The sequence below is a fragment of the Equus caballus genome, chromosome 13 (assembly GCF_041296265.1).
Source record: "Equus caballus isolate H_3958 breed thoroughbred chromosome 13, TB-T2T, whole genome shotgun sequence".
Classification (NCBI taxonomy): Eukaryota; Metazoa; Chordata; class Mammalia; order Perissodactyla; family Equidae; genus Equus; species Equus caballus.
This window is the reverse complement of record NC_091696.1, coordinates 30,644,018-30,671,476: the sequence shown is the minus strand read 5'-3', so window position 1 is coordinate 30,671,476 and position 27,459 is coordinate 30,644,018. Positions and strand designations below refer to the sequence as shown.

At 42.2% G+C, this 27,459-nt stretch overlaps 1 pseudogene; it reads left to right on the top strand.

Moving 5' to 3' along the window:
- The first annotated feature begins 1,194 nt into the window (after positions 1-1,194).
- On the top strand, positions 1,195-7,695 carry LOC100066204 (calcium-binding protein 39 pseudogene; annotated as a pseudogene).
- Positions 7,696-27,459: the final 19,764 nt, after the last annotated feature.

Here is a 27,459-nt window from a genome sequence, read left to right as displayed (position 1 = left end):
CACAAGTCTCCGAGAAGTGACAGGGTCTCATTCCAGGTCTTCTCACAGCTGTGGTCTTCCACCCACCTGCAGGCTCAGCCCTGACCCACATTCAAGAACCAATCCTGGCCTTAAGCAGGAGGCATATAAGGATGCCATGTCCACAGGCTCAGGCCTAAGTCAAGCTTGCCAGCCACTTCTCACTAGCCATCTGCTCAGGCTGCCTTCCTCACCTTCATGAGATGACTAATGCTACTATTTTGTGGAGAAAAGAGAGAGAACTCTTTCAACTCCCCTGCTTCCACCAGCAACAGTATCCCCAGCTCCTATCAACAGCCACAGACTGTTATGACAGAGCAGGTGTCCTCCTTGGGCCCAAGGCTGATTTCTCCCTCTTGGGACACATTTCTTCCCATTTCCTCAGTGACCTCACTCCATCATTGACTCTCTTTCTCCTGCTCTGCTAAGTTCTCCTCTCCACAGACCCTCTCTCTTAAGTACATAAAAACAAGCTTAAGTCCCCTGTGTCTTTGGGGGAACTGTTCTCAACTTGGTGACCTCAAAGCACTTCCCTATCTCTCTCTTACCATTCACGGTCAAGTTTCTTGAAAGAGCTGCTCACACTCGGTGTCTCCACTCCCTCGCTTCCTACTTACTTTCCATCCACATGAGTCTGGCTTCTGCTCCCACCATTCCACATGGACCTGCCCTCTCCAAGGCCATCAATAACCTTCTGATCTCTAGCTTAAACAAGCACAGCTTGGTGAGCATCTGATGCTATGGGCTCCTCCCTCCCTCTGGAATTCTTCCTGTCTTTGGCACCGGGGGACCTGCTCTCTCCTGCTTCTCTTCCTTCTCTGCAGCTTCCTCTTACAAGCCCCTGCAGAGTGCCTCTGCCTTTGCTTATCTGCAGGCTGCTGCCCAGGACTCCGCCTCATCTGTTGCACCCAAACTCCCCACACTATCTCACGCACATCTGCAGCTTAGCTACAAACTCTGACAACCCCCAATCTGTCTCTGCAGCCCAAACCTACTCCTGCGCGCGCTCCCCAGTTCTGACTGCCAACTGCAGACTTCTCTGACTTTGAATGGTTCGACTTAATGATTTTTCAACTTTACAGTGGTGCAAAAGCAATACACATTGAGTAGAAGCCATACTTTGAATTCTCAATTTTGATCTTTTTCCAGGCTAGCAATATGCCATACTCTCTCGTGATGCCGCAGCTCCCCATCAGCCCCACGATCACGAGGGTAAATACACTTACAACCATTCTGCACCCAGACAGCCATTCTGTTTTCACTTTCAGTACAGTATTCAATAAATTACATGAGATATTCAACACTTTATTGTAAAATAGGCTTTGTGTTAGATGATTTTGCCCAACCGCAGGCTGATGGAAGTGTTTGAGCACATTTAAAGGACGCTAGGCTAAGCCATGATGTTCAGTAGGTTAGGTGTATTAAATGGATTTTCGACTTAACAATATTTTCAACTTACGATGGGTTTACCAGGCTGTAATCCCATCTTAAGTCAAGGAAGATCTGTATATGGCTTGACCTGTGTGTTCTCTTAGCACCTCAGGGAAAACCTCGCAGAGGAGGAAGTCTTGACCTTGAATCACCCCCTTTTGCTCCATGCCCACCAACACTGCCTGAGTTGTGTTGCTTGGACCATTGTGTTGGCTCCCGGACTAATCTCCTTCCTCTGATTCATCTTTCACAGCATTGCTAGAGTCACCTTCCTGGTCATACTATGCCTACCTTACAAAACTCTGTCAGCTCCTCAGCACCTTTAGGGAAAAGCTGAAGGTCCCTCAGCATGGCATACAAAGCCCTTCGTGATCTTCCCCCATCCACCTTTCTGGCCTTGCTGCTCATCGTTACCCAAGCTCAATGTGCTCCCTCCTTCCTCTGGTCCAGAGGCTGAGCCTTCAGACGCCTCTACGGGAAGGAGTGGAGGTGCGTGTTTTGGTTAGCTGTTACAGAGAAAATCACTCCAAAACTTTGTGACTCAAAATGACAACCACTTCTTTATCTCTCATAAGTTTTGGGTTTTGATAGGGAGTGTCGAGAGAGAGAGTGCTCCAAGATAATAGGCCTGTAATTGGCACAGGGTCACTTCTCCCACATTCTGTTGGTTAAGCAGTCACAGGACCAGCCCAGATTCCAGGGGAGGGGAAATTTTTGATGTGGAGAGCTACAGGGAATTTGTAGCCATCTTTAGTCCACTGCAGAGGACTGGGCAGGTAACATGAATACTAATTGATGGGGGCCAGGTGAATTACAATAGGGAGTGGATGGACTGTGGCTGTGCCAGCCCTTTGTCACAGGCCATGTGTAGCTAAACTTTCTGATTTTTCAAGATGAGTTAGAAATATGGATTTTTATGTGAAACCTCCAGATCTTTCAATGTTGGGACCTAATTCAAAAATTTCTAAAAATGTTATATGAGCAAAACTAAATATATCTTTGGTTTGGATGTGCTTTTTCTGGCCAACAATTTCTTGGACTCTGTCCTTTGCCTTTGGCACAGGCCTGAAATCTCTTACTCCTTGTTTGCTGCCAAACTTTTATGTACCCTACTTATCCTTTAAGACGCAGGTCAAAATTTCCTTCTCTGTGAAGCCTTCCCTGATACAGCCACTCCTCAAATGGTTTCTTTTCTCCCCTGTGCTAATGTCCCCTGGTGCATCACTCTATCATGGTAATTGGATAATACGTCAGACAGTAATTGTTTACAGGTCCAGATCCTACACGAGACTGAGTTTTATTTGCCCAGCACAGGGCCCAACACGTGGTCAGCATTCAATAAATATAAATTCTTCTTCTTTCCCAACACTGCTAATCAACCACCAACTCTTGTATACTCTATTTTCACTATTTTCTTTCCTGGCCAATCCATCCTCCATCCCTACTGCAATTACTCTAGTTCAACCCCTCCTCACTTTTCCCAGAATGATTCCAAGAACTGCCAACAAGCCTCCCTAACTCATCTGCTCCATTGCCCCCAATCCCTGTCCCTCAGCCAGACTCTTTCTCCCTAACGCACAGATCTGACCATGTCAATCATGTACTCAGATTTTTAAGATTCCTCCTTTATTCCTCACAATAAAATCCAAACTCCATGAACCGGGTTAGCAGATGCAGGTTTTGTGCCTGTCCAGCACGGCCGGTACAGGGGTGGAAGCCGGGCCAATCAATGTCAGCCTTGGGTCTTTTTCTGGAACTGCTGGTTGCCATTTCTGTCACTATGTGGGGAAAGCCTTCCTGAGAATGAAGCCAACAGGCAAAAACCAAGTAGGAGGGCCAGCCGGGTGGTGCAGAGGTTAAGTGTGCACGTTCTGCTTTGGCAGCCCAGGGTTCACGGGTTCAGATCCTGGGTGCGGACATGGCACTGCTTGGCATGCCATGCTGTGGTAGCCATCCCACACATAAAGTAGAGGAAGATGGGAATTGATGTTAGCTCAGGGCCAGTCTTCCTCAGCGAAAAGAGGAGAATTGGCAGCAGTTAGCTCAGGGCTAATCTTCCTCAGGAAAAAAAAAACAAAACACCAAGTAGGAGTAAGGAGTGGGGAAGAAGAGAGAGAGAGCGAGGAGAGAGAGATTGATATGATGACCTTATTGAGCCCCTTGATCTAGTTTTGTTTGAAGCTGGGTACTTCCCAGGCTTTTCCAGTTCTCAAAGTCAAGGTAAGATCAACAGCCCACCGGCTAGTCTCAGGGGCCTGGTTTGACTGATATGAAAAGTAGAATTGATATGCACATAAAGCAAAGGACATTCAGCAAAGAAGGCCCCAGCTTGTACCATGCTGCATTTTCTAAGAACCAGATCCCCCACTGATAAACTTCCACTTTGGAACTGACAAACCAAGCTCACCACATGTGACCTCTAGGGAGAATTTTGTCCCGAAGCCTTGTCAGCCCCAGCTGGGGTCTCTCCAAGTAGCACAAATCCCTCCTCTAGCCGCCCTTGGGAGCTCTGCAATAGGATCTTGAGACATTAATACCAGAAGGGATCTTAGTATGGCTACCTCTTTTTACCCGCGGTGAAACCAAGACCCAGAGACCACAGTTAGTTACACAGAGTCTGAACAAAATCTGGGGTCTGAACTCCCATGGAACCACATTACCAAGTTTGAGACAAGATCCCTGTCTCTTCTTCACACCCAACTGCAGCTTAGACACAAAACAGACACCAAGACTTCAGGAGTTTTCAAAGATGCATAAGGTGTCCCGCTTCCTTCCTTATGGTAAATAAAACCAAACAGGGAAAGAAAAGGGGATGCAGTAACTTGAGTAAAATAAATACAAATATTTTTTCACTTTCTCCGTGGCTGTTTCTGAACCATCTTTCTTTTATCCATATCCAGCTTGTACTCTCATATTTACACAGCATCAGTGCATTTAATCCAAACTATAAGGAAAGAACTCATCTTTATTAGTCAGGTCTCTTTGAGTTGCAAATTTCAGAAACCCAGCTTAAATCAATTAAAGCAAAAAATAACAAAAGGAATTTAAGGGATCACATAACTGATAAGTCCAGAGACTGGAGCCAGTTGCTCAAATGATGATATCAAGATCATCAGGATTCTCTTTCTTCTTTCTTATGTGTTTAATTCTCAGGCAGATTCTCTCTCTCCATTGGTGGCAAAGATGACCACCAGAAGCTCCAGCTTACAGCCTACCAGATGATCAACCCCGAGAAAAAGAGAGCTTCTCTTTCCCAGCAAAAGTCATAGGCTGACTCTCATAGGACCAGCTTGGGTCACTTGCCCATCTTTGAACCAAGCCTTGTGGCCAGAGGGATGGAATAGATAGAGTGGCCAAGCCTCATTCAAGTGCCCACTCCTCAAGTCGGGAGGGTGGAGTCAACCACGTCCAAACCACTAGGACTAAGAATAGGGGCTTAGACCAGTCAGTTAAAATAGAATGAATTTTGGGAGGCAAATATCATGACCACTACAGTTCCACAAAGTAAAATCAGGGTGTAAGAAAGAATAGTGGTTGGCGGGCAAAAAACCCAACTAAATTGCATGATTTAGGCAGCTATTGTCACTGAATCATCTATGTTTCTGAAGATATAGGAGTCTTATGGTGCATAAATATTAGGGTGATAAGATTTCGATTGGTAGATACAAAAGTTCTTTTATGTTCTTATCTGAGACACAGAAAAGCATGTGAGCCATTTTCCATTGCTGGAAGGCAATATGTATAATCACAGTATTTCAAAGCTGGAAGGAACCATTTCATTTGAAGAAACTGAGGGCTAATGAGTGAAGCGACCTCCAGAATCAACCAGTAAGTTAGTGGCAGAGTCCAGTATCCAAGTTAATGATTTTTCTCACCACATTCCAGCTGTTTCTGATGCTGTAGTAGACATCTCTTGTTTTTGCCTGCTTGTCATCTAGTCTCTACTCTAGTAATAGGGACTAGAATTTACTTTGGAAGTCTGTACGGTAATATGATAGTTGCCTACCTAACCTCTATTTCACTCCAAATGACTAGTCTAACTCAATCATGGAAATCCTATTCCTGGTGCCAGTGATTGGTTCAAGAATGGTCGTTTGCCTCAAACTGGCCAATGAGGCCAAAAGAAGTCATTGGGGGTGCTTCATGTAAAGTTTTCCTTGCTCATAAAAAGATACACTGTGTTGGGGCCCGCCCCGTGGCTGAGTGGTTAACTTCATGAGCTCTGCTTCGGCGGCCCAGGGTTTTGCTGGTTCGGATCCCGGGTGCGGACATGGCACTGCTCGTCAGGCCACAGTGAGGCAGCATCCCACATGCCACAACTAGAAGGGCCCACAACTAAAATATACAACTATGTACTGGGGGGATTTGGGGAGAAAAAGCAGAAAAAAAGAGATACACTGTGTACAACTGAAATTTTACAATGTTATAAACTATTACGACCTCAATAAAATAAAAAAAGATACACTGGTGATCACTTCCTTCAAAAACTTATTTAACTCTTTTATTATAGCCACCCTAGTTGGTATGAAATGAAATCTCATTGTGCTTTTAATTTGCATCTCCCTAATGACTAATGATGTTGAGCATCTTTTCACGTGCTTATTGGCCATTGGTATATTTTCTCTGAAGGAACATCTATTCAGATCTTTTGTCCACTTTCAGTTGGGTTGTCTTTTTTAATATTGAATTGTAAGAGCTCTTTATATATTTCGGATATAAGTCTTACATAAGATATACAATTTGCAAATATTTTCTCCTATTCTGTGGGTTGTTTTTCCACTTTCTTGATGGTGTCCTTTGAAGCATAAAAGTTTTTAATTTTTATGAAGGCTTTTTTTTTTTTTTTAACACTAAGGGCCTACAGTTGTCCCTTACATTTACTTATTTATTTTAAAGATTTTATTTTTCCTTTTTTTTCCCCAAAGCCCCCTGGTATATAGTTGTGTATATTTAGATGTGGGTCCTTCTAGTTGTGGCATGTGGGATGCCACCTCAGCATGGCTTGATGAGTGGGGCCATGTCCATGCCCAGGATCTGAACCGGCGAAACCCTGGGTCCCTGAAGCAGAATGCACGAACTTAACCACTCAGCCACCAGGCCAGCCCCAAGAATGATTTTTTAAATGTTTTCATAATTAAGAATTTTAATCTCAAAAGTAATACATGTTCATCATTTATTAAATCCTGAAAGATACATAAAGAAAAAGTTGATAATTTCACACTAACCCTCCATTCCCATTGCCCTGAGGTAACCAATGTCAACAACTTGTATATTCCTACACACCTGGTAAAGAATATCCTAAATGTGGGTATTTTCCAGAAAGCCAAAGAAAAGTCCTGGGTAACATAAGCATTAAAAGGAGATGAGCCTTTGAAGGAAATTCCGTATGGTACAAATGAAAAAGAACCACAGACAGAAGCGGCGGCCAACTCGCTCAAGAACTCTGTAACAGTGGGCTCCTTAGCACCCTGGTAGCTGACTTACAGCTCATTGACTTTGAGGGCAAAAAAAGATGTGGCTCAAATTTTCAACAATATTCTCAGAAGACAAATTGGTACAAGAACTCCCACTGTTGAATACATCTGCACCCAACAGAATATTTTGTTCGTGTTATTGAAAGGGTATGAATCTCCAGAAATAGCTCTAAATTGTGGAATAATGTTGAGAGAATGCATCAGACACGAACCACTTGCAAAAATCATTTTTGGTCAGAACAATTTTATGATTTCTTCAGATGTGTCGAAATGTCAATATTTGACGTAGCTTCAGATGCATTCGCCACATTCAAGGATTTACTTACAAGACATAAATTGCTCAGTGCAGAATTTTTGGAACAGCATTATGATAGATTCTTCAGTGAACATGAGAAGTTACTTCATTCAGAAAATTAGGTGACAAAAAGACAGTCACCCAAGCTTCTCGGTGAGTTACTATTAGACAGACACAACTTCACGATTATGACAAAATCCATCAGTAAACCTGAGAACCTCAAATTAATGATGAACCTTCTGCGAGACAAAAGTTGTAACATCCAATTTGAGGCCTTTCACATTTTTAAGGTGTTTGTAGCCAATCCTAACAAGACACAGCCCATCCTCAACATCCTCCTCTAGAACCAGACCAAACTCAGAGTTCCCCAGCAAGTGTCAGAATGACAGAACTGAGGACGAACAATTTAATGATGAGAAGACCCATCTAGTTCAACAGATCAGGGATTCGAAGAGACCAGCTCAGCAGGAAGCCTAATTTCTAGTCAACATCTAAAATATTAAATCCAAATTCAGCACCTGCTGTTAGCTATTCAGCACCAGGCACTCTTATCGAGTCATGAGGAACATTACTGCTAACCTGCTGTTAAGTGAATGGTTTTTCATTTTTACCTTTTTTGTTTTTTTTGGTCCAAGTTGGAGAACGTAGCTGCTGCTTTCTTGCACGTGTGGACTTTCTCTTGATCTTAGCGTCATTCCAGAATTCAAAGACTCCGTCAGCTGTAGGAGTTCTGAACATGGCTGGGTTCATGAAGGCAAACGCACAGGTGGCAGCGGTTTAGGGAAGGAGGACCTCGGTATTACCAGAGACACCTACATATTTGCCTTTATCTTTGCTGAGGATCTAAGCGAAGTTCCTTGGTGAGATTGCTGCCTTCACTAAAGGAAGGTTTGAAATGGGAGGGGAACTGTATCCAAGGCAGATAAAGTTGACACGTGAATGAATCAATACTGAAAATTTTTTTTAAAAAAAGGGAAAAAGGAGATGAACCTTAAAAGGAGAAAAAAAGGAACAGCCAATGGACTGCAAACAGGCTAGAAAAATCTTTTTGGGGTGACGGAAATGTTCTAAAACCAGATTGCGGTCATGGTTGCGTAACTCCATAAAGTTACTAAAAGTCATTAAATTGTGCACATAAAATGAGTGAATGTAAGTTATACCTCAATAAAATCATTTAAAAGAGAAAAAAAAACAGCCAGGGAGATAGGAGGAAAATCAGGTGCCAGGGGCACACTCGACTCTGTCGAAGCTTCCTAGACACCCGTGGTGGGCAGAACAGGCCCCCTTAAGGAGGTCCACACCTGGTCTCTGGAACCTCTGAATATGTTACCTTACATAGATAAGAGGACTTTGCAGATTTAATTAAGTTTACGGACCTTAAAAGAGGGAGATTATCCTGGATTATTCAGGTAAGCCCAGTCTAATCACATAAGCTTTTAAAAGCAGAGAACTTTCTCCAGCTGGAAGCGAGAGCGACGTGGCAGAAGTCAGAGATTCTCCCCGCCCTTGCTAGCTCTGGGAGGTAGGGGCTGTGTGCACGCACAGGAGTGAGGCCTCTGGGAGCTGAGCATGGCCTCCGGCTGACAGCGGCAAGGAAGTGGGGCCTTGGTCTTACCTACGACCACAAGCAACTAGGTTCCACCAACAACCTGAATAAGTGGATTCTTCACAGAGCCTCCGCGTCAGAGTGAGTCAGCTGACACCTTGATTTCAGCCTGGTGGCTTCCAGAGCAGAGAAACCAGTTGAGCCAAATTGGACTTCCGAACTACAGAACTGTGAGGCAGTAAATTTGCATTGTTTGAAGTCTCTAAGTTTGTAGTAACTTGTTAGGGCAGCAATAGAAAATTAATACAGTACCTATACTAGGCATCTGATGTCAGACCCCACCTCAAACCTTTCAACGACTTTTTATTGCCTAAAACCAAACAGAGTGTAAACTCCTCTAAGCAGCAGTGTGACCTTCCATGACCCCACCCTTGACTCACTCATCAGCCAAAGGCTGTTTCCCCGCCTGCATGCGCTCTGCTCTTACCTCCCTCCCTCTCCTAGGAAGCCTTTTTCATTCTTTTGGACTTAGTCAGGCAACAGGCTCTCCTGTCTGTGATCTATAGCACCCTCTGTATAGTTCCATCATTAAAACACAATATAATAATAATATAGTGTACAATTACACTTATAATGTAGTACAATGAGCCATTATGTGCATGTATTCCCTGCTTAGGCTGTAATTGCCTTCAGGGCAGGATCAAATCTTATTCATTTTTGCTTCCCTAGTTCCCTATACACAGTGGATACTCAATAAATATTATTTACATGTCCCATTAGGAAGAAAAAGGTTTTGTAACTAATGAAGAAGCTCATTAGTCTACGAAGAGCTTAGATCCTGAGGAGCCATTCACATGTGCACTCATTAGTAAGGAAGGAGTAGTTTCCTGGATATATTTCCATGACACAGGACTGTGTGTCAGTCCTCAAACTCCACACTGCTCCTCTTACCCTCCTTGTAGATAATGTTTCACAGAACACTGCTGTTGACGCCTGTGGCAGAAAGAATCCTCCTTCCTGGATATCTCAGTGTCAATGGGAACTCCTCGCAGCTACCATGTGCACACTCGCCACCTGGTTACTCATTTGGATGTTGTCTATGTCGGAAGGGCCTAGACATGTGAAACTGCCAGAGCCGGGTGACTAAAGCTTCCACACAGTGCGTTCACCAGCTTAGCCTGGAAGTTTTCCTAACTAGTATCAAGCCAACAGGCATTGGAGGCATTTGCCAATCACTTTTCCTCTCCTCTTGATGATTAATGTCAATGACACAATTTTTGTAGGTTACATAATTAGATCTTTGTTCTTCAGAATGGATTTCTTTTTTTTTTTTTTAAGGAAGATCAGCCCTGAGCTAATATCTGCTGCCAATCCTGCTCTTTTTGCTGAGGAAGACTGGCCCTGAGCTAACATCTGTGCCCATCTTCCTCTATTTTATGTGGGACACCTACCATAGCATGGCTTGACAAGCGGTGCCATGTCTGCACCCAGGATTCCAACCAGTGAACCCCGGGCCGCCAAAGTGGACCATAGGGAACCTAACCACTGTGCCACCAGGTCAGCCCCTACAATGGATTTCTACTTGGGAAAAATCATCCCATTATATGCATGACCATTCACCATTTTCTTATGACTTACAATCAGTGCTTTTAACACTGATGAGGTGTGGCAGGGTTAACAATGTTTGCAAAGCACCTCGAAGCCAAGCACAAACCCAGGAAACATACCAAAGATGAAGGGATAATGCTGACGCTGACTAAAGCTAAAATGATCGCACACAACCACTGATTCCATCTGTTGGTTCGAGCAGAGCTGGTACTTGCTTTTTCTCGGGTACAGCTTGACTTTTCCTATAAAGGTTTATAAGTTGAAGAGTAGAGAAAATGTTGTGTTTTGACTTGAAATTAAAATTATGTTATAATATTATAACACACATATTTAGAGGCAAATGTTCACCATTAGCTTCCATAAATTGTTGAGAATGATAAACCATGAACTAAGTATTTAGTTTTCTATTCTTTCTCTCACTGATCTCCTCCTTTCAATAAGGAGGATAAGCTCTGTCTCAAATCTAGCATGTAACCTAACGGTGGCTGCATGTGTCAGTAAATGAGTTCCATGGTCATGTCTCCGGCATTGCTGAGCCCTTGATAACGTTTTCCTTTTCCTTAAAATCCACTTACGATGCTCAAACATCAGCTACAATCCTGACGTGCTGACATTCTACTTTTTCACCCATACTCTAACTGGTTCAATCATATGACATCACTAACACCAACCTGAGATCTTCTCAGGAAACAGTACAAATTATCACACTTCATGTATATTTGTAAATGTCTTCATCAACATTCAAACGTGTGAATGTTTTCCAACAACACCCTGAAGCTGAGTAACATGATAAAATACTCTCTTCTAGCAGAAAATTCACATCCTACAGCATGGATAAACCTTGAAGACATTATGCAAAGTGAAATAAGCAGTCACAAAAAGACAAATGTAGTATGATTTCACCTCTATGAGTTAACCAGAATAGTCAAATTCATAGAAACAGAAAGTATAATGGTGGTTGCCAGGAACTCGGGGGACGAGGGAATGGAGAGTTCTTGTTTAATGTGTGCAGAGTTTCAGTTTGAGAAGATAAAGAGTTCTGGAGATGAGTCGCTCAACAATGTGATGCATTAATGCTGCTGAGCTGCACACTTAGAAACGGTTAAGTTGGTACATTTCATGTTATATGTAGTCCATTCTTACAAAGTCCTATACAGGCAAAACTAAACTGGATTGCTTAGAGATTTAGACATCGGAGGGAAAACTAAAAGGCAAGGCAAGGAGATGGTCATCACAACAGTCACAGTGGTCAATACGTCTCCAGGGTGGGGACCAGACTGGGATTGGGCTTGGGCTTCTGGGGATGCTGGCAATCTTTTGCTTCTTGACCTAGGTGACAGTTTTTTGTTTTGTTTTGTTTGCTTTAAAAGATTAGCCCTGAGCTAACATCTGTTGCCAATCTTCCTCCACTTTATATGTGGGTCGCTGCCACAGCATGGCTGACAAGTGGTGTAGGTCCGCTCCTGGGATCCAAACCTGCAAACCTGGGCCACCAAAGCAGAGCACATCAAACTTAACTACCACACCATGGGGCCAGCCCTGGTGATGGTTTTTTTAAAAATACACACTTCTACAACAAAAGAAAAAAAATACTCACGGAATGAATTTCTAGATTGATGGGGCCCAACACAGTGAATGGAAACAGATCTAGACCAAGATTTTTAGAACACTGGGGCCAGGGAATTTCCCCACATGCTTCCAGAGAGACAAAACAGTTTTCTTTTTATATATATATATATTTTTTTGAGGAAGATTAGCCCTGAGCTAACATCTGCTGCCAATCCTCCTCTTTTTGCTGAGGAAGACTGGCCCTGAACTAACATCCATGCCCATCTTCCTCCACTTTATATGTGGGACGCCTGCCACAGCATGGCTTTTGCCAAGCGGTGCCATGTCTGCACCTGGGATCCAAACCGGCAAACCCTAGGCTGCTGAAGCGGAATGTGTGCACTTAAGTGCTGCGCCATCGGGCCAGCCCCCAAAACAGTTTTATAATAGTCATGAACAAGAATGGAACTGGATTTCTCAGTGTCAACAATGGGAGCCAGAAGACAGAGCTGGCATTCCAAATACTGAGGACAAATGATTTCCAATCTTGAATTCTTTGCCCAAGCTATTAAGTGTGAAAGTAAAATAAAGATATTTTTAGACATCCAAAGTCTCAAAAATGTACCCTTATCAAGGTACTAGAGAATGTAGCAACAACAACAAGGGCTAAAGCAAGAAAGAGGGAGACATGGAATCCAAGAAACTAGGGATCCAACTCAAGAAAGACATGACGAAGTCCCTGTAGATGGTGAAGGGAGTTCTCGAGGAGACAGCTCTGCAGCAGGCCTGGAGAAGCACCCTTCAGACGGAAGCAGGTCATTAGGCTGCAGAGGTGTCTTAAAGGAAATAAAACCAATAGAAATCTAATGTGTTTGAATGTAATGAGATATTTACACCTCGAGGCAGAGTTTAGGATTGAATTAGTGTTATACAAACAAAGTAAACAAATAATAAAAACAGGACACAATCATTAACTCAGTGGCAGGGCAAGGGGAAACAAAAAGTGCAAGAAAAGAGAAGTAGTCATAGTAACTCCATGGTTCAGCTGTGGGTAACTTTTACGTATAATTATAGGGATGTAAGCTGAATAACTATGTAACCAAAACTGTGATACAGTAACACGAGGGGGGGCGGGCGGGGACGGACAATAACAGAAAGTGAGAGATGAAAGAAAGCCTCAACTTCCAAAATGATAACAGATAGTACCTAAAGCCAAAAAAAACCCTATAGAGAATACAAAAGAATCAGTTAAAGGGGTTGAGTGTAGTGCCTCTGGGGAACAGGAGATGAGCAACCGGGAAGCTCTGGTTTTTCATAATAAGCCTCATTGAATTCCTAAACATGCGCATATGTGACTTTGGAAAATAAATAAATAAACTTAATTGAGATGAAGAAGAATTTTCCCACTTTCTCTATGTCTGCGTTTTTCTAAGAAGCATATGCTTCTTTATTTTTCATTATTTATTTATTTATTTATTTTTTGGGGGAGGAAGATTAGCCCTGAGCCATCATCCACCGCCAATCCTCTTTTTGCTGAGGAAGATTGGCCCTGAGCTAACATCTGTGCTCATCTTCCTCTATTTTATATGTGGGACGCCTGCCACAGCATGGCTTGATAAACAGTGGGTAGGTCCATGCCTGGGATCCGAATCAGCGAACCCACAGGCCACAGAAGTGGAATGCGTGAACTTAACCACTGCGCCACTGGGCAGGCCCCGCATTATGTTTATTTTTTAATGAGAAGATGTTTTAATTGATCAAAAGAAGATATTGGCTGAAAATAAATATTTCTGATCATTGATTTGGAAACCTTCCGGCCAGGGATATATACTTCACATTTGTAAATAGTTATTTGTGAAGCTGAGGCAGTTTTAAAACATGGCCATAAATTCTTTTTTTTTAATAGCTTAAAGCAGTAGCCGTTTTATTGAGTGTACAAGTCTATGGGTTGGCTAAGCAGTTCTTCTAAGCCATAAATTCCTTGACACTCCTCCCTCAAGAGGTGGGGTCTATGGCCCCTCCCCTTAATCTGGGCTGGCTGTGACTGCCTCACTAAAGAGTGTGCTGGAAGTGATGTTCCAAGGATGGGTCATTAAAGGCCATGCAGTTTTCACCTTGCTCACTGGAACACTTGTTCTTGGAGTCTCAAATGCCCAAGTAAGAAGTCCAACTACCCTGCCACAACCACGCTGCTAAGGACAATCATTGACACTGTGGTTGACAGTCCCATCTGAGCCTGTCCTCACCCATCCCAGCCCAGGTGACAGTCATATGAGTGAAGAAGCCATCTTGGAAGTGGATGCCCCAGTCCCAGCTGTTCCAACCCCAGCTGTTAGCGTCACCCCAAGCTGTCGAGGTCATCTGAGCTGAGGCTCAGACATCATGGAACAGGGTATAGCTCTTCCTGATATGGCTTTTCCAAATTCCTGATCCACAGAATCAATGAACATTAAAAAAAAAAAAGTTATTTTATGCCACTAAATATTATGATGGTTTGTTACACTATGTAATAGATAAATGAAACAAAAGCTAAAGGAAAAAGCAGTACGTAATTAGGTACTAATGTACTCAGTGTGAAGAAGACAATGCCTATGACTATTACAATGCTAAATTAATCATTCGATGCTAAATGAATGAACAATTATCTCATTGCCCGTACTAAATATTTTTCTCTTTATGTTGCAATAGTAAACTAATATGTGTAATTTTAATTATCATTTTAAGAAGATCCAACCAAAAAAAGCCCGTTACTCCTTCATTCCCTTTAGTTCCTGACAAAGAAGCAACGGGAGAAGCACTTAAGGGAACTAAAGTGGCTGCACAGGATATTCGGTGATAGAGGATGGAAGAGCTACCTACTCAGGGATAAACACGGAAGACTGACATAAACCTAGAAGAATAGTAGCAGGATGGGCGTAACTCGGAATCGACTGAGATTGTGAAACATGCTATTGACAACAAAAAGGGCTTTTATAGCTATATTTGGAGCAAGAAGAAGGAAGAAATGGGCCCATTGCTTAGGGTAGATGGTGTAATATTAACAGATGATCAAGAGAAAGCAGAACCTCCCAACTTTCTCTTGGTTTGTCTTCTATAAGGAGAATGATGCTCAAGATTAAAATAGTTTCAGGCTGTAGCCCAGAGGAAATTGAAGCTCCCAGGAAGGGAAGAACGGTAAGAGAACACTAAGTCAATTGAAATGTTAAAGACCCCAGATTTACGCGCAGTCCATCCCCCAAGATGCCGAAAGAAACTGGAGATATGATTTTGGAACTATTGAGACAGACTGAGAATTTTAGAAAAAATGAAAAGTACTGGGGACAGGCAAATATCATTCTGAATTTCAAGAAATTTAAAAAAGTAATTTATAAAACTATTCACCAATGACTTTGGTATTAGTCACTTGGACAAAGTTCTAGGTTCTATATTCTCTAGGTGATTTGTGAACACCAAGTAGGGGGAGCAGTGAGAACTACTCATGCTGGATTAACCTCGTTTCCCTTTTTCTCAGGGTCACAACACTCTTAGATGGGGGAAACCTTAAGACTTTAATTGCTTTCTGCTTTGATTTCAAGGAAGAAACAGTCTTTTAGGACATCCTTGCAGACCATATAAAGAAACCTGCACACAAGTACAGGAATTTGGCAAGTCTACAGTAGTTTGAACATTAATATTAATTAAATGTTGATTTTGGGGGCCGGCCCTGTGGCTGAGCGGTTAAGTTCCCGCGCTCCACTTCAGCGGCCCAGGGTTTCATGGGTTCAGATCCTGGGCGCGGACATGGCACCACTCTTTGGGCCATGCTGAGGTGGCGTCCCACACGGCACAACCAGAGGCACGCACAACTAGAATATACAACTATGTACTGGGGGCCTTTGGGGAGAAGAAGAAGGAAAGAAAAGAAGAAAAAGATTGGCAACAGATGTTAGTTCAGATGCCAATCTTTAAAAAGAAAAAAAATGTTCATTTTGGTGGTGTCAGCAAAAGTGGCAGAGGAAAGGACTTATGAAAATTCACTCCTACATATAAGCAATGAAAACCCTTGCAAAAATTGTCACAATCAGCTTTTTCAAAACTCTGTAAAGTGACCAAAGACTTGCAGCAACTTGGGGAACGCTTATACAAGGAAAATGGCTGAATTTTGGTAAGTACAGTGTTTTATGACATCTTAACTTGCCCGAGTCCTGTCCCCCGCCTCCAGCTCTATTGCAACCTTGAAAATAACCCACATTCCCAGTGCAACCTGGCAGCCACTGGAGGGAACAGAATGGAGCTGGAGGGCTGTCCAAGTCTTATTCCAAAACAACTGTCATTACTGGCACTGTGTGTTTGGTCCTTCGGAGATCCCACTTACAAGGCTGTCTGTATTTGACTTCACAGGGAGCTTGCCCATCGTGAAAATGCTTCTCCCTACGGGTCATTTGTCAAAAACATTTACAGGCAAGTGTTTTAACTTCGCAGCTGCCTGAGGTAGTGGACAGCTGTTAAGGCGAACAGTTGACTAATCAAAAAGCTTAAAAGGAAAGCTGAGGGAGATCAAAGCTCTGAGATGACAATGTGAGGAGCTCTACATACCCACACCCCAGAAAAACAAGCAAAGCTGGTGAAAATTATTTAAAAACAAGACAAAACAAAATAACCTTAAAGTCTCTGGAAATTGTCCTAATGGCATATAGCCAATGAAGAAAGATTTATTCAAGAAAATCCACTAAAACTTGGTAAGAATACGGAGAGTCTGCAGCATTTGAGCCACAACCAATTCCCTCCCAGACTCCTCCCTCCCTCCCCACCAGCTTAGCCTGAGGGAGACTCCACTCTGAGTAGGTGTGGCCAGGAAGGCAGAGCTCCCTCTCCCCTCAGCTCCCAATCAAGGAAAATATTACACATGAAAATATTTACTTAAAGCAAAAGAAAGCAGTAAAGGAAGAAGAAAGAAAAAAAGACAGGAGACATATATGAAAACAAAAATTTAACTGGTGGATGAAAACTCAACCATATTAATAATATTACATGTGAACGGATTAAACAATCCCATCAAAAGGCAGAAATTGTCAGACCGGATAATCTATAGGTGACACACTTTAGATCAGAAGATACATAGGTTGAAAGTAACAGGACGGAAAAAAGATACATCATCTAAAAAGCAATCCTAAGAAGGTTGGAGAAGCTATACTAATATCAGAGAAAATAGACTTTAAAACAAAAAAATGTTACTACAGATAAACAGAGACATTTTATAATAAAAAGATCAACCCATCAGGAAGATATAACAATTATAATCATATATACAACAACAACAGAGCCTCAAAATATACGAAGTAAAGGCTGACAGAATTGAGGGGGAAAATAGAAAATTCAACAACAGCTGGAGATGTCAACACTCCACTTTCAGTAATGGACAGAATAATGAGGCAGTGGAGCAACAAAGAAAGAGAAGACTTGAGCAACACTAAACACAAAACAGACCTAACAGATATCTATAGAATGCTCCACCCAACAGCAGCAGATACACATTCTTCTCTCTCTCTCTCTGTTTTTTTGGTGAGGAAGATTGGCCCTGAGCTAACATCTACTGCCAAGCTTCCTCTTTTTGCTTGAGGAAGATTCTCGCTAACATCTGTGCCAATCTTCCTCTATTTTGTATGTGGGACGCCACCACAGCATAGCTTGATGAGCGGTGTGTAGGTCCACGCCCAAGATCCAAACCCGCAAGGTTTCTTTTTGGGGTGATGAAAATGTTCTGGAATTAGATAGTGGTGATGGTGGCACAACCTTGAGTACACACTAAAAGTCACTGAATTGTACACTTTAAAATAGTGAATTTTATGAGATATGAATTACATCTCAATAAAAAAGTTGATTTCAAGTAATGAAGTATTAGTATACACAAGAACATAGATTAATCTCGAAAGTATTATCTGAGTGTAAGAAGTCAAACACAAATGCCACCTGCTATATGATTCCATTTATATGATATCCTAGAAAAAGCAAAACTAGAGTGACAGAAGTAGATCAACCGTTGCCTGGAGGAGAGAATCACTGGAGAGGGGCTGTTTTTTTTGCTTCCTGCTTTTTCTCCCCAAATCCCCCCAGTTCATGGTTGTATATTTTAGTTGTGGGTCCTTCTAGTTGTGGCACGTGGGACACCACCTCAGCATGGCCTGACGAGCAGTGCCATGTCCACGCCCAGGATCCGAACCCGTGAAACCCTGGCCCACCGAAGCGCACGAACTTAACCACTCGGCCACGGGGCCGGCCCCTGGAAAGGGGCTTTTTAGTTTAAAGAAACTGTGCTAGGGCTGGCCCAGTGGCACAGCGGTGAAGTTCACACGTTCTGCTTCTCGGCGGCCCGGGGTTCACTGGTTCAGATCCCAGGTGCAGACGTGGCACCGCTGGTCAATCCATGCTGTGGTAGGCATCCCACATATAAAGTAGAGGAAGATGGGCATGGATGTTAGCTCAGGGCAAGTCTTCCTCAGCAAAAAGAGGAGGATTGGCAGTAGTTAGCTCAGGGCTAATCTTCCTCAAAAAAAAAAAAAAAAAAAGAAGAAGAAAGAAAAGAAATTGTTCTATACCCTGACTAAGGTGATTGTATACAACTACCAAAATTCATCAAGTTGTATATGTACTTAAAATGGGTGGGTTTTATTGAATGTAATTAATATCCTAATTTTAAAAACAATAAAAATTTGTGTCCACTTAGTGAGGTGTCTCCAATGATAAGAGATGTCCAACATCTGTACATCCTTTGCAGTTTTAAGGTCTGCATGTTCAAAAACCTCCAAAAGTTTACCACACGTACCAACTTTGTGAAGTAGACAGAAGCAGTTTTATTATCACCAATTTACACTTGATAAAACTAAAGTTTAGAAAAGTTATGCTACCTACCCAGGTTCATATATAAAAGCATTTAAATCTCAACATCCCTATGAAGTGAGTACTACATTCTCTTTTCAGAAAAGAAAACCGAGGAAGAAGTTAAACTGATAAGTGGGGACAGGATTCAAACTCAGGCAGTCTGATTCCAGAACCTGTATTTTTGTTTTACTTTGTTTTTTTATATTAAAGAGAAGCAAGATGACATAGGCCAAGTGATATACGTTTGCAGGCTGAATATGGCCTTGGAACACCCATTTACAGCCTCTACTCTAAAGTCATACAGGCGTAGGTTTGAGCCCCTGGCCTGACACTTATCATGTGTGTCTCAAGCTAGCCACCCAACTTTTCCAGTCCAGCTTCCCCGTGAGTGAAAAGAGGGTGGCGTCTGGAGACTTCACAATGCTGGTGTGAAAATCACATAAGATCACGTACCCAAAAAAATCTAGCACTCAGTAGGCACTCAGTTTAGCTATCGCCTACCTAGCACAAAGGTACTCAATAAATGTATGTTGAAATAATATAATCAAGGCTTCTGCAGTTGATGGAAATACATCTCATCTCTCCATGGCTCTGGGAAGTAAATTCACAGAAGCAGAAAGAGAAGGGAGCTTGCAGCCTCCACTCCATCACCTCTCAATTAATCTATAATGACAAATGGTGATAATTTCCATGAAAGAAAAGAACACCATGAGAGAGGCAAACGAACAGCATATATTTTAGACTGGGGGTTAAGGGAAAGGCTTGTGTGGAAGTGAATAAAATATTGGGCCAATACTCCTACTGTACTCCCACTGCTCAGACTACATATAGAAAATGGTATCTATTTTGGATACTGCATTTTAACAGGAACACAGTCAACTCTGAGCTCATCGAGAAAAGTGCATTCCAGCTGATGAAGGGTGTGGAGGCTATGGCATAAATATAAATACAAAAATTCATTCATTCAACAAATATTAAGTGTAAAACACTACTTGATACTTGGGAGGGTTTAAAAGTAAAGATACCAGCATGACGGCCTTCGAGAAATTTTACAACCTAGTAGGGACAGCAAGGTGAGTACATATAACACAAATTTGACATTAGCTCTAAGACATACGAGCTACAGTTTTGGCACATGCAGCTGGAGAATACCAAGAAAGACCTCATAAAGGAGTGGTATTTGAGCTAATCTTGCAAATAGAAAGGATTCCTTTTATTAAAAAACCCATATAAAGAGCATCTCAAATAACAGAATAGCATAAGCAAAGGTGCAGAAGCAGGAATGTGTGTGGTATGCAAGCCACTGAGAAATTCAGTGTGGCTAGAGCAAAAGCTTCATCTAGATAAGGAGCCTGAAAAGATAGATTTGGATCCAAGTAAGTAAGGCCTAGGATGTTGGGAAGGAATTTGGACTTCATTTGGCAGTTAATGGGGGGCATTAAGAATTTCTAAACAAAAAAAAGAATTTCTAAACAGGGGCCGGCCCTGTGGCTGACTGGTTAAGTTCGCATGCTCTGCTTTGGTGGCCCAGGGTTTCGTCAGTTTGAATCCTGGGTGCGGACATGGCACTGCTCATCAGGCCATGCTGAGGCGGTGTCCCACATGCCACAACTAGAAGAATCCACAACTACAAATATACAACTATGTACTGGGGGGCTTTGGGGAGAAAAAGGAAAAATGAAATCTTAAAAAAAAAAAAAAAGAATTTCTAAACAGAAACACTGTAATGGACACTGCTGTTTTGCCTGCTCAACACTTTCTGGGGATAGCATCCCAATTTTCCTTAGGAAAACCATCCCTCCCCCAGCCCTGTTCATGTCATGCAAGTAGAGATAACTAAACTCCAAATTCCACATTGACTGGTTCAGGGATTTGCACAGGCTCCAAACAGAACCAATAACCAATGGGAATCGAGGATGGGGCTTTAGTTACAAGGAGACAAGAAAGAGAGAGAGAGGAAGAAACAGAGACAGAGACAGAGACAAAGAGACAGAAAGAGATGAGCTTTTCCTCCTGATGGAGTTACTGGAAAAAAAAAAATCAGACACGAATCTAGAACTGCTGGCAGCCATCTTGCCACCATGAGAGGAACCATCTGAGAATGGAACCAATTCAGAAGAAAGCAAAGCTCAGAGATGGGACCTAAGTCCTGATGACATTGTTTGAGTCCCTGGAGCCAACTGTGCCTTAATATCTACCTCTAAACCTTTCAGTAAGAAAGCCAAGAAATTTCCTTTCTTGTTTAAGTTGGTTTGAGCTGGGTCTTTGACCACTTGTTACTGAAAGATTCCTGCTTAATACAAACCTCATGAGAGCTGTTTTAGGCATCTCTGAGGAGGAAGAAGCCTGAAGGAAAGGAGACTAGTCAGTACAATAGTTACAGCGGAGTACAACAACAGAGGCAGAGGGAAATGAGGAATCGCACGGAAACGCCAGCCAAACCCAAAGTGAAGCATATTCTACAAAATAACTGGCCTGGCTGGTAATCTTCAAAAGGGTCAAAGTCACGAAAGAAAGAAAGAAAAAAGACTAAGTAACAGAGTAACTGTTCCAGATTAAAGGAAATGGAGTCATAACAACTAAATGCAACATGTGATCCTGAATTGGATCCTGAACCAGAAAATGGAGATTAGTGAGACAAAAAGCTGAAAAATATCTGTAGATTAACTCTATTACAGTTAACGTCTTGACTCTGCAGAAATACAACGGATTATAAGAGAATACTACAAAAAACTATATGCCAGCAAAATGGATAACCTAGAGGAAATGGATAAATTCTTGGACTCCTACAATCTCCCAAAGCTCACTCGAGAAGAAGCAGACAATTTGAACAGACCAATCACAAGGAAAGAGATTGAAACAGGAATCAAAAGCATCCCAAAGAATAAAACCCCAGGACCAGATGGCTTTCCTGGGGAATTCTACCAAACTTTCAGAGAGGATTTAAGACCTATCCATTTCAAGCTATTCCAAAAAATTAGGGAAGATGGAACACTTCCTAACACATTCTACGAGGCCAGCATCACTCTGATACCAAAGCCTGACAAGGACAGCACGAAAAAAGAGAACTACAGGCCAATATCACTGATGAACATAGATGCAAAAATTCTCAACAAAATTTTGGCAACCCAAATTCAGCAATTCATCAAAAGGATCATACATCATGATCAAGTGGGATTCATACCAGGGACACAGGGATGGTTCAACATCCACAAATCAATCAACGTGATACACCACATCAACAAACTGAGGAATAAAAACCACATGATCATCTCAATAGATGCAGAGAAAGCATTTGATAAGATCCAACAGCCATTTATGATAAAAACTCTGAACAAAATGGGGATAGAAGGGAACTACCTCAACATAATAAAGGCCATGTATGACAAACCCACAGCCAACATCATACTCAATGGGCAAAAACTGAGCACCATCCCCCTGAGAACAGGAAAAGACAAGGATGCCCTCTATCACCACTCTTATTCAACATAGTACTGGAGGTCCTGGCCAGAGCAATCAGGCAAGAAAAAGGAATAAAAGGAATCCAAATAGGGAGGGAAGAAGTGAAACTCTTGCTGTTTGCAGACAGCATGATCTTATATATATAGAAAACCCCAAAGAATCCATTGGAAAACTTTTAGAAGTAATCAACAACTACAGCAAAGTTGCAGGGTATAAAATCAATTTACATAAATCAGTGGCATTTCTATACTCTAATAACAAACTAACAGAAAAAGAACTTAAGAACACAATACCATTCACAATCGCAACAAAAAGAATAAAATACTTCAGGGTGAATTTAACTAAGGAAGTGAAAGACCTATATAATGAAAATTACAAGGCTTTTCTGAAAGAAAAGGATGATGACATAAAGAGATGGAAAGACATTCTATGCACATGGACTGGAAGAATAAACATAGTTAAAATGTCCATTCTACCTAAAGCAATCTACAGATTCAACCCCATCCCAATCAGAATCCCAATGACATTCTTTATAGAAATAGAACAAAGAATCCTAAAATTCATATGGGGCAACAAAAGACCCCGAATTGCTAAAGCAATCCTGAGAAAAAAGAACATAGCTGGAGGCATCACAATCCCTGACTTCAAAACATACTACAAAGCTACAGTAACCAAAACAGCATGGTACTGGTACAAAAACAGGTGCACAGATCAATGGAACAGAATTGAAAGCCCAGAAATAAAACCACACAGCTATGGACAGCTAATCTTCGACAAATGAGCTGAGGGCCTACAATGGAGAAAAGAAAGTCTCTTCAACAAATGGTGCTGGGAAAACTGGAAAGCCACGTGGAAAAGAATGAAAACTGACCATTCTTTTTCACCATTCACCAAAATAAACTCAAAATGGATCAAAGACCTAAAGCTGAGACCTGAAACCATAAGGCTTCTAGAAGAAAATGTAGGCAGTACACTCTTTGACATCAGTATTAAAAGGATCTTTTCGGACACCATGTCTTCTCAGACAAGGGAAACAATAGAAAGAATAAACAAATGGGACTTCATCAGACTAAAGAGCTTCTTCAAGGCAAATGAAAACAGGATTGAAACAAAAAAACAACCCACTAACTGGGAAAAAATATTTGCAAGTAATACATCCGACAAAGGCTTAATATCCATAATATATAAAGAACTCAACAAAAAAAATTAAACAACCCAATCAAAAAATGGGCAGGAGACATGAACAGACATTTCTCCAAAGAAGATATACTGATGGCCAATAGGCACATGAAAAGAGGTTCATCATCGCTGATCATCAGGGAAATGCAAATCAAAACTACAGTAAGATATCACCTTACACCCATTAGAATGACAAAAATAACTAAAACAAATAGCAACAAATGTTGGAGAGGTTGTGGAGAAAAAGGAACCCTCATACACTGCTGGTGGGAATGCAAACTGGTGCAGCCACTATGGAAAACAGTATGGAGATTCCTCAAAAAACTAAAAATAGAACTACCATACGATCCAGCCATCCCACTACTGGGTATCTATCCAAAGAGCTTGAAGTCAGCAATTCCAAAAGTCCTATGCACCCCAATGTTCACTGCAGCATTATTTACAATAGCCAAGACGTGGAAGCAACCTAAGTGCCCATCAACTGATGATTGGATAAAGATGTGGTATATATATACAATGGAATACTACTCAGCCGTAAAAAAGAACAAAATTGTCCCATTTGCAACAACACGGATGGAACTTGAGGGAATAATGTTAAGTGAAATAAGCCAGATAGAGAAGGACAGTCTCTGCCTGACTCCACTCATATGAGAAATTTAAACATGTGGACAAAGAGAACAGATTAGTGGCTACCAGGGGAAAGGGGGGTTGGAGGATGGGCACAAAGGGTGAAGGGGTATACCTATAACACGACTGACAGACAATAATGTACAACTGAAATTTCACAAGATTGTAACCTACCATTAACTCAATAAAAAAATTTTTAAAAGTTACCGTCTTGATGTTAATAATGTACTGTGTTTATTTAAAATGTTAACATTCAGGTTGATGAGTGTTGATGAAGGGTATAGAGAAATTCTTTGAACTATTTTTGCAACTTTTCGGTAAGTTTTGAAATTATTTAAAAAGTAAAAAAATATATACACAATTAGAGTTGGAACAATAGTAGAGGGGATGGCTTCAGGAAATATTATGGTCATGAAATGACAAGGAGTTGACTAGATATGGAGAAAAATTGAAAAATGAGAAAACAACAAGGTTCAACTCTGAGAGAATGGTAATGGTCCTGAAGCAAATAGAGTCTGGAAGAGAAAAAGGTTTGGGACTAAAAAGGGAGACTTTCATTGGACATGCCGAATTTTTTGTATCAGCCAGCCTCCAAGGGAACTAAAGCTATCCAGCAAACACTGAAACTCTGGAACTGGAAGTAGGAAGAAAGGCAATGGCTAAGGAGAGAGATTTTACATAAAGGAAAAAGTTGACACCACAGGAATGTGATGAAGTGACTAAGGGAGACATTGTAGAGAAAGAAGTCTGGTGAGAAGGACAGCCCAGGGAAGGAGCCCAGCGCGGGCAGGCAGAGCTGACCACAAAGATTTCAGAGAAGGGATCAGCTGGAGAATGCTTATACCAGAGGAGAGATGCTTGGGCATAGCTGTTCTCTAACATATGAAGAAGTGTTACAAGAAAACTGTAACAGATGTTTTTTGATTTTCAAAAAAGGCCAGTAACTTAAATCTTGATAAATTACTACATGTGTTCTGACCCCTGTTCCTGCACATTTGCTGCCTTCTGTCTCTGCTGGCTAGCTGAGTTAGTTGAAACGGGAATGGTCATTTGTTCCCTTCAAATGCTACTCACTTGTGTTACCTGGGCAAATTACCCACTGGCCTCTCTTGTGACCTCGACATCACAAACAGACAAGAACTGGCTTAAAACTTAGTCTAGGTAGACCCAGAGGATAGAGCTAAACCTAATAGGAGCCATTACAAAAACTGTAATAATGCAGCGAGCTGTGAGGTAACGACCTACCTGATGGAGGAAATGATTCCCAGGGCTCCTTCCAACCCCGTAGTTTCACAAGCTTCTGATTTTTTTTTTCTGTTAAGTGTTCATAGTATCTACTTTATATGTCTTCTGCGAGGATGATAGGAGATAAAGTACATAAAAGTGCCTGGCACAGAATAGCTCTTCAGTCTAAGTTGAATGTGAATCTATGAAAGGGACTAAGAAATCCCAGTCCAATCTCCTGGAAGTACCAATCTCAGCCACTAGAGGGGAATCTCAGCCACACTCCTCTAATGAGACTTGGCTACCGGCTGAGGCGGCAGGCACCCCTCCGGATACACCAGCCTTTCCTATGCCGGGAAACTCACTCCCACTCAGGAAACCTGGCTCCATGCTGAACTCCAGGGTGTTTTCTCTGAGTCACTATACTCTCCCACAGTTGCAAAATGGTCTGGCAAAAGTCCCTCAAAGGCTTTTACTGCTTACTAATATCCAAACCCCTTGCCAGAATCCAAGGCCTTCCTCAATCTGGCTGCTCATGCTGCTCCTTCTCCTTGATGCCTTTCTTCTACCCCAAACTTCTGAAACCCCACTTCTTTTTCAATGACACAAATGCCATCTCCTCCTTTACTCCCTCCTCACTCTCTAGAAAGAATGATCTCATCCCCTCTGAGTTCACACACCATTTATTACATCCATGTATCTTATATTAAATTGATTTATGTATGTGCATATTTCTCTTCAATAGATTAGAAACTCCATATGGAGAGAGGCCAGTGGGTAATCTGCCCAGGGTAACACAGCGAGTAAGTAGCAAAAAAGGGATTCTAACCCAGGTAATCTGGCTCCAGAGCGTTCTTGCTGTTCACCACTGTTTCATACTACATAGTAATCTTTCATCAGCCACAGCGCCTAGCTCAGAGCTTTGTACACAGTGCCATTCAATATCTTACCAAATGAATAACTAAAAAAACATTGATCTAATTAGCACCTCTTGAACCTTCACTGACTTATGGGCTATTGGGAACCAGCAACTCAGCCTCATTAATCTGAATTAGAGTGCCTGGCCATAGATCTAATTATGAGCAATTTCAGAATCATAATTACTGGTCCATTTTGTCTCTTGATCTGTAATGCATATAAGGACCAACTCCCAGCTTCTCAGGGAGAAAAAAACAACATGATTACTTACTGAAGCCTAGGAAACGTGCTTTTCTGAAGCTTCCACCTCACATCTTCACTGCGAACTGAGGGGGATGGACTTGATGCTCTCCGAGGGCCCTTTCTTCAGTTTTAACAGTCTATGATTCTGAGAGATGGCAATGGAATTAAAAAGAGCCTCTGCCTGTGTGTCAGAAGATATCATTATGAGTCTCAGCTCTGTCTTTATTACAGTGACCTTACCCAAGTTAGAGGCCCCAACTCTAATTTCCCTCCATAAAACTTGATTCACTCATTCAAAATTTTTGCGCGTCCAGGTGCCAGGCCTGGGGGAGGGGGGTTGGGGGGTGGTGTACAGTAATGAACAACACAGACATGAACCCTGCTCCTCCAGCTAAGAAAATCAGACGACACCTCTATTGTAGGGTTGTCCTAAGGAAGAAACTGAAGGTCAAAGTATGGTGTGAACTATGAAGTGCAGCACAGGATCAAAAGATGATCTTGACAGGATTCCAGTGTTGCCCAATACAAGGACAACAAAAATGTTACCTATTTTGCTGTTTTCGAGAAAAGCGTGATAGTGCAGTTTAACCAAACCCAGTCAACTTTGCATGCAGCTTTCTTGCCTCTCCCCTGCTTTCCATGTAAAGGTCGGCTGGGGTTATCTGTCCTGGGGGTACAGGCACTGCTCCGTTGCCGGCAGAGGCCAGATCCCTAGCCCACTCCCGCAGGCCTCTGTCCAAAACCCATCAGGCTGGGAGTATGGACCCTGGGTTCTCCAGCTCTCCGTTGTCTGAGTGGCTCCAAGCCACCAGCCCGGGCTCGGGATTCAGCTTCCTCATCGGTGAAAGGCAGGCTACACCTGTGAAGAAGCCATCTCCTACAGCTACTGTGAAACACGGATAGGATCACTGAGCATCGGGCGGAGCCTGGCTCAGGAAGTTCAGAGGGCTGGTGAGGGCTCCCTTAGGGTTCCATCTCGAGTTCTGGGCTGCTCCTCGGCAACCCGGCCCTGGTCCCAGCTCCAGCAC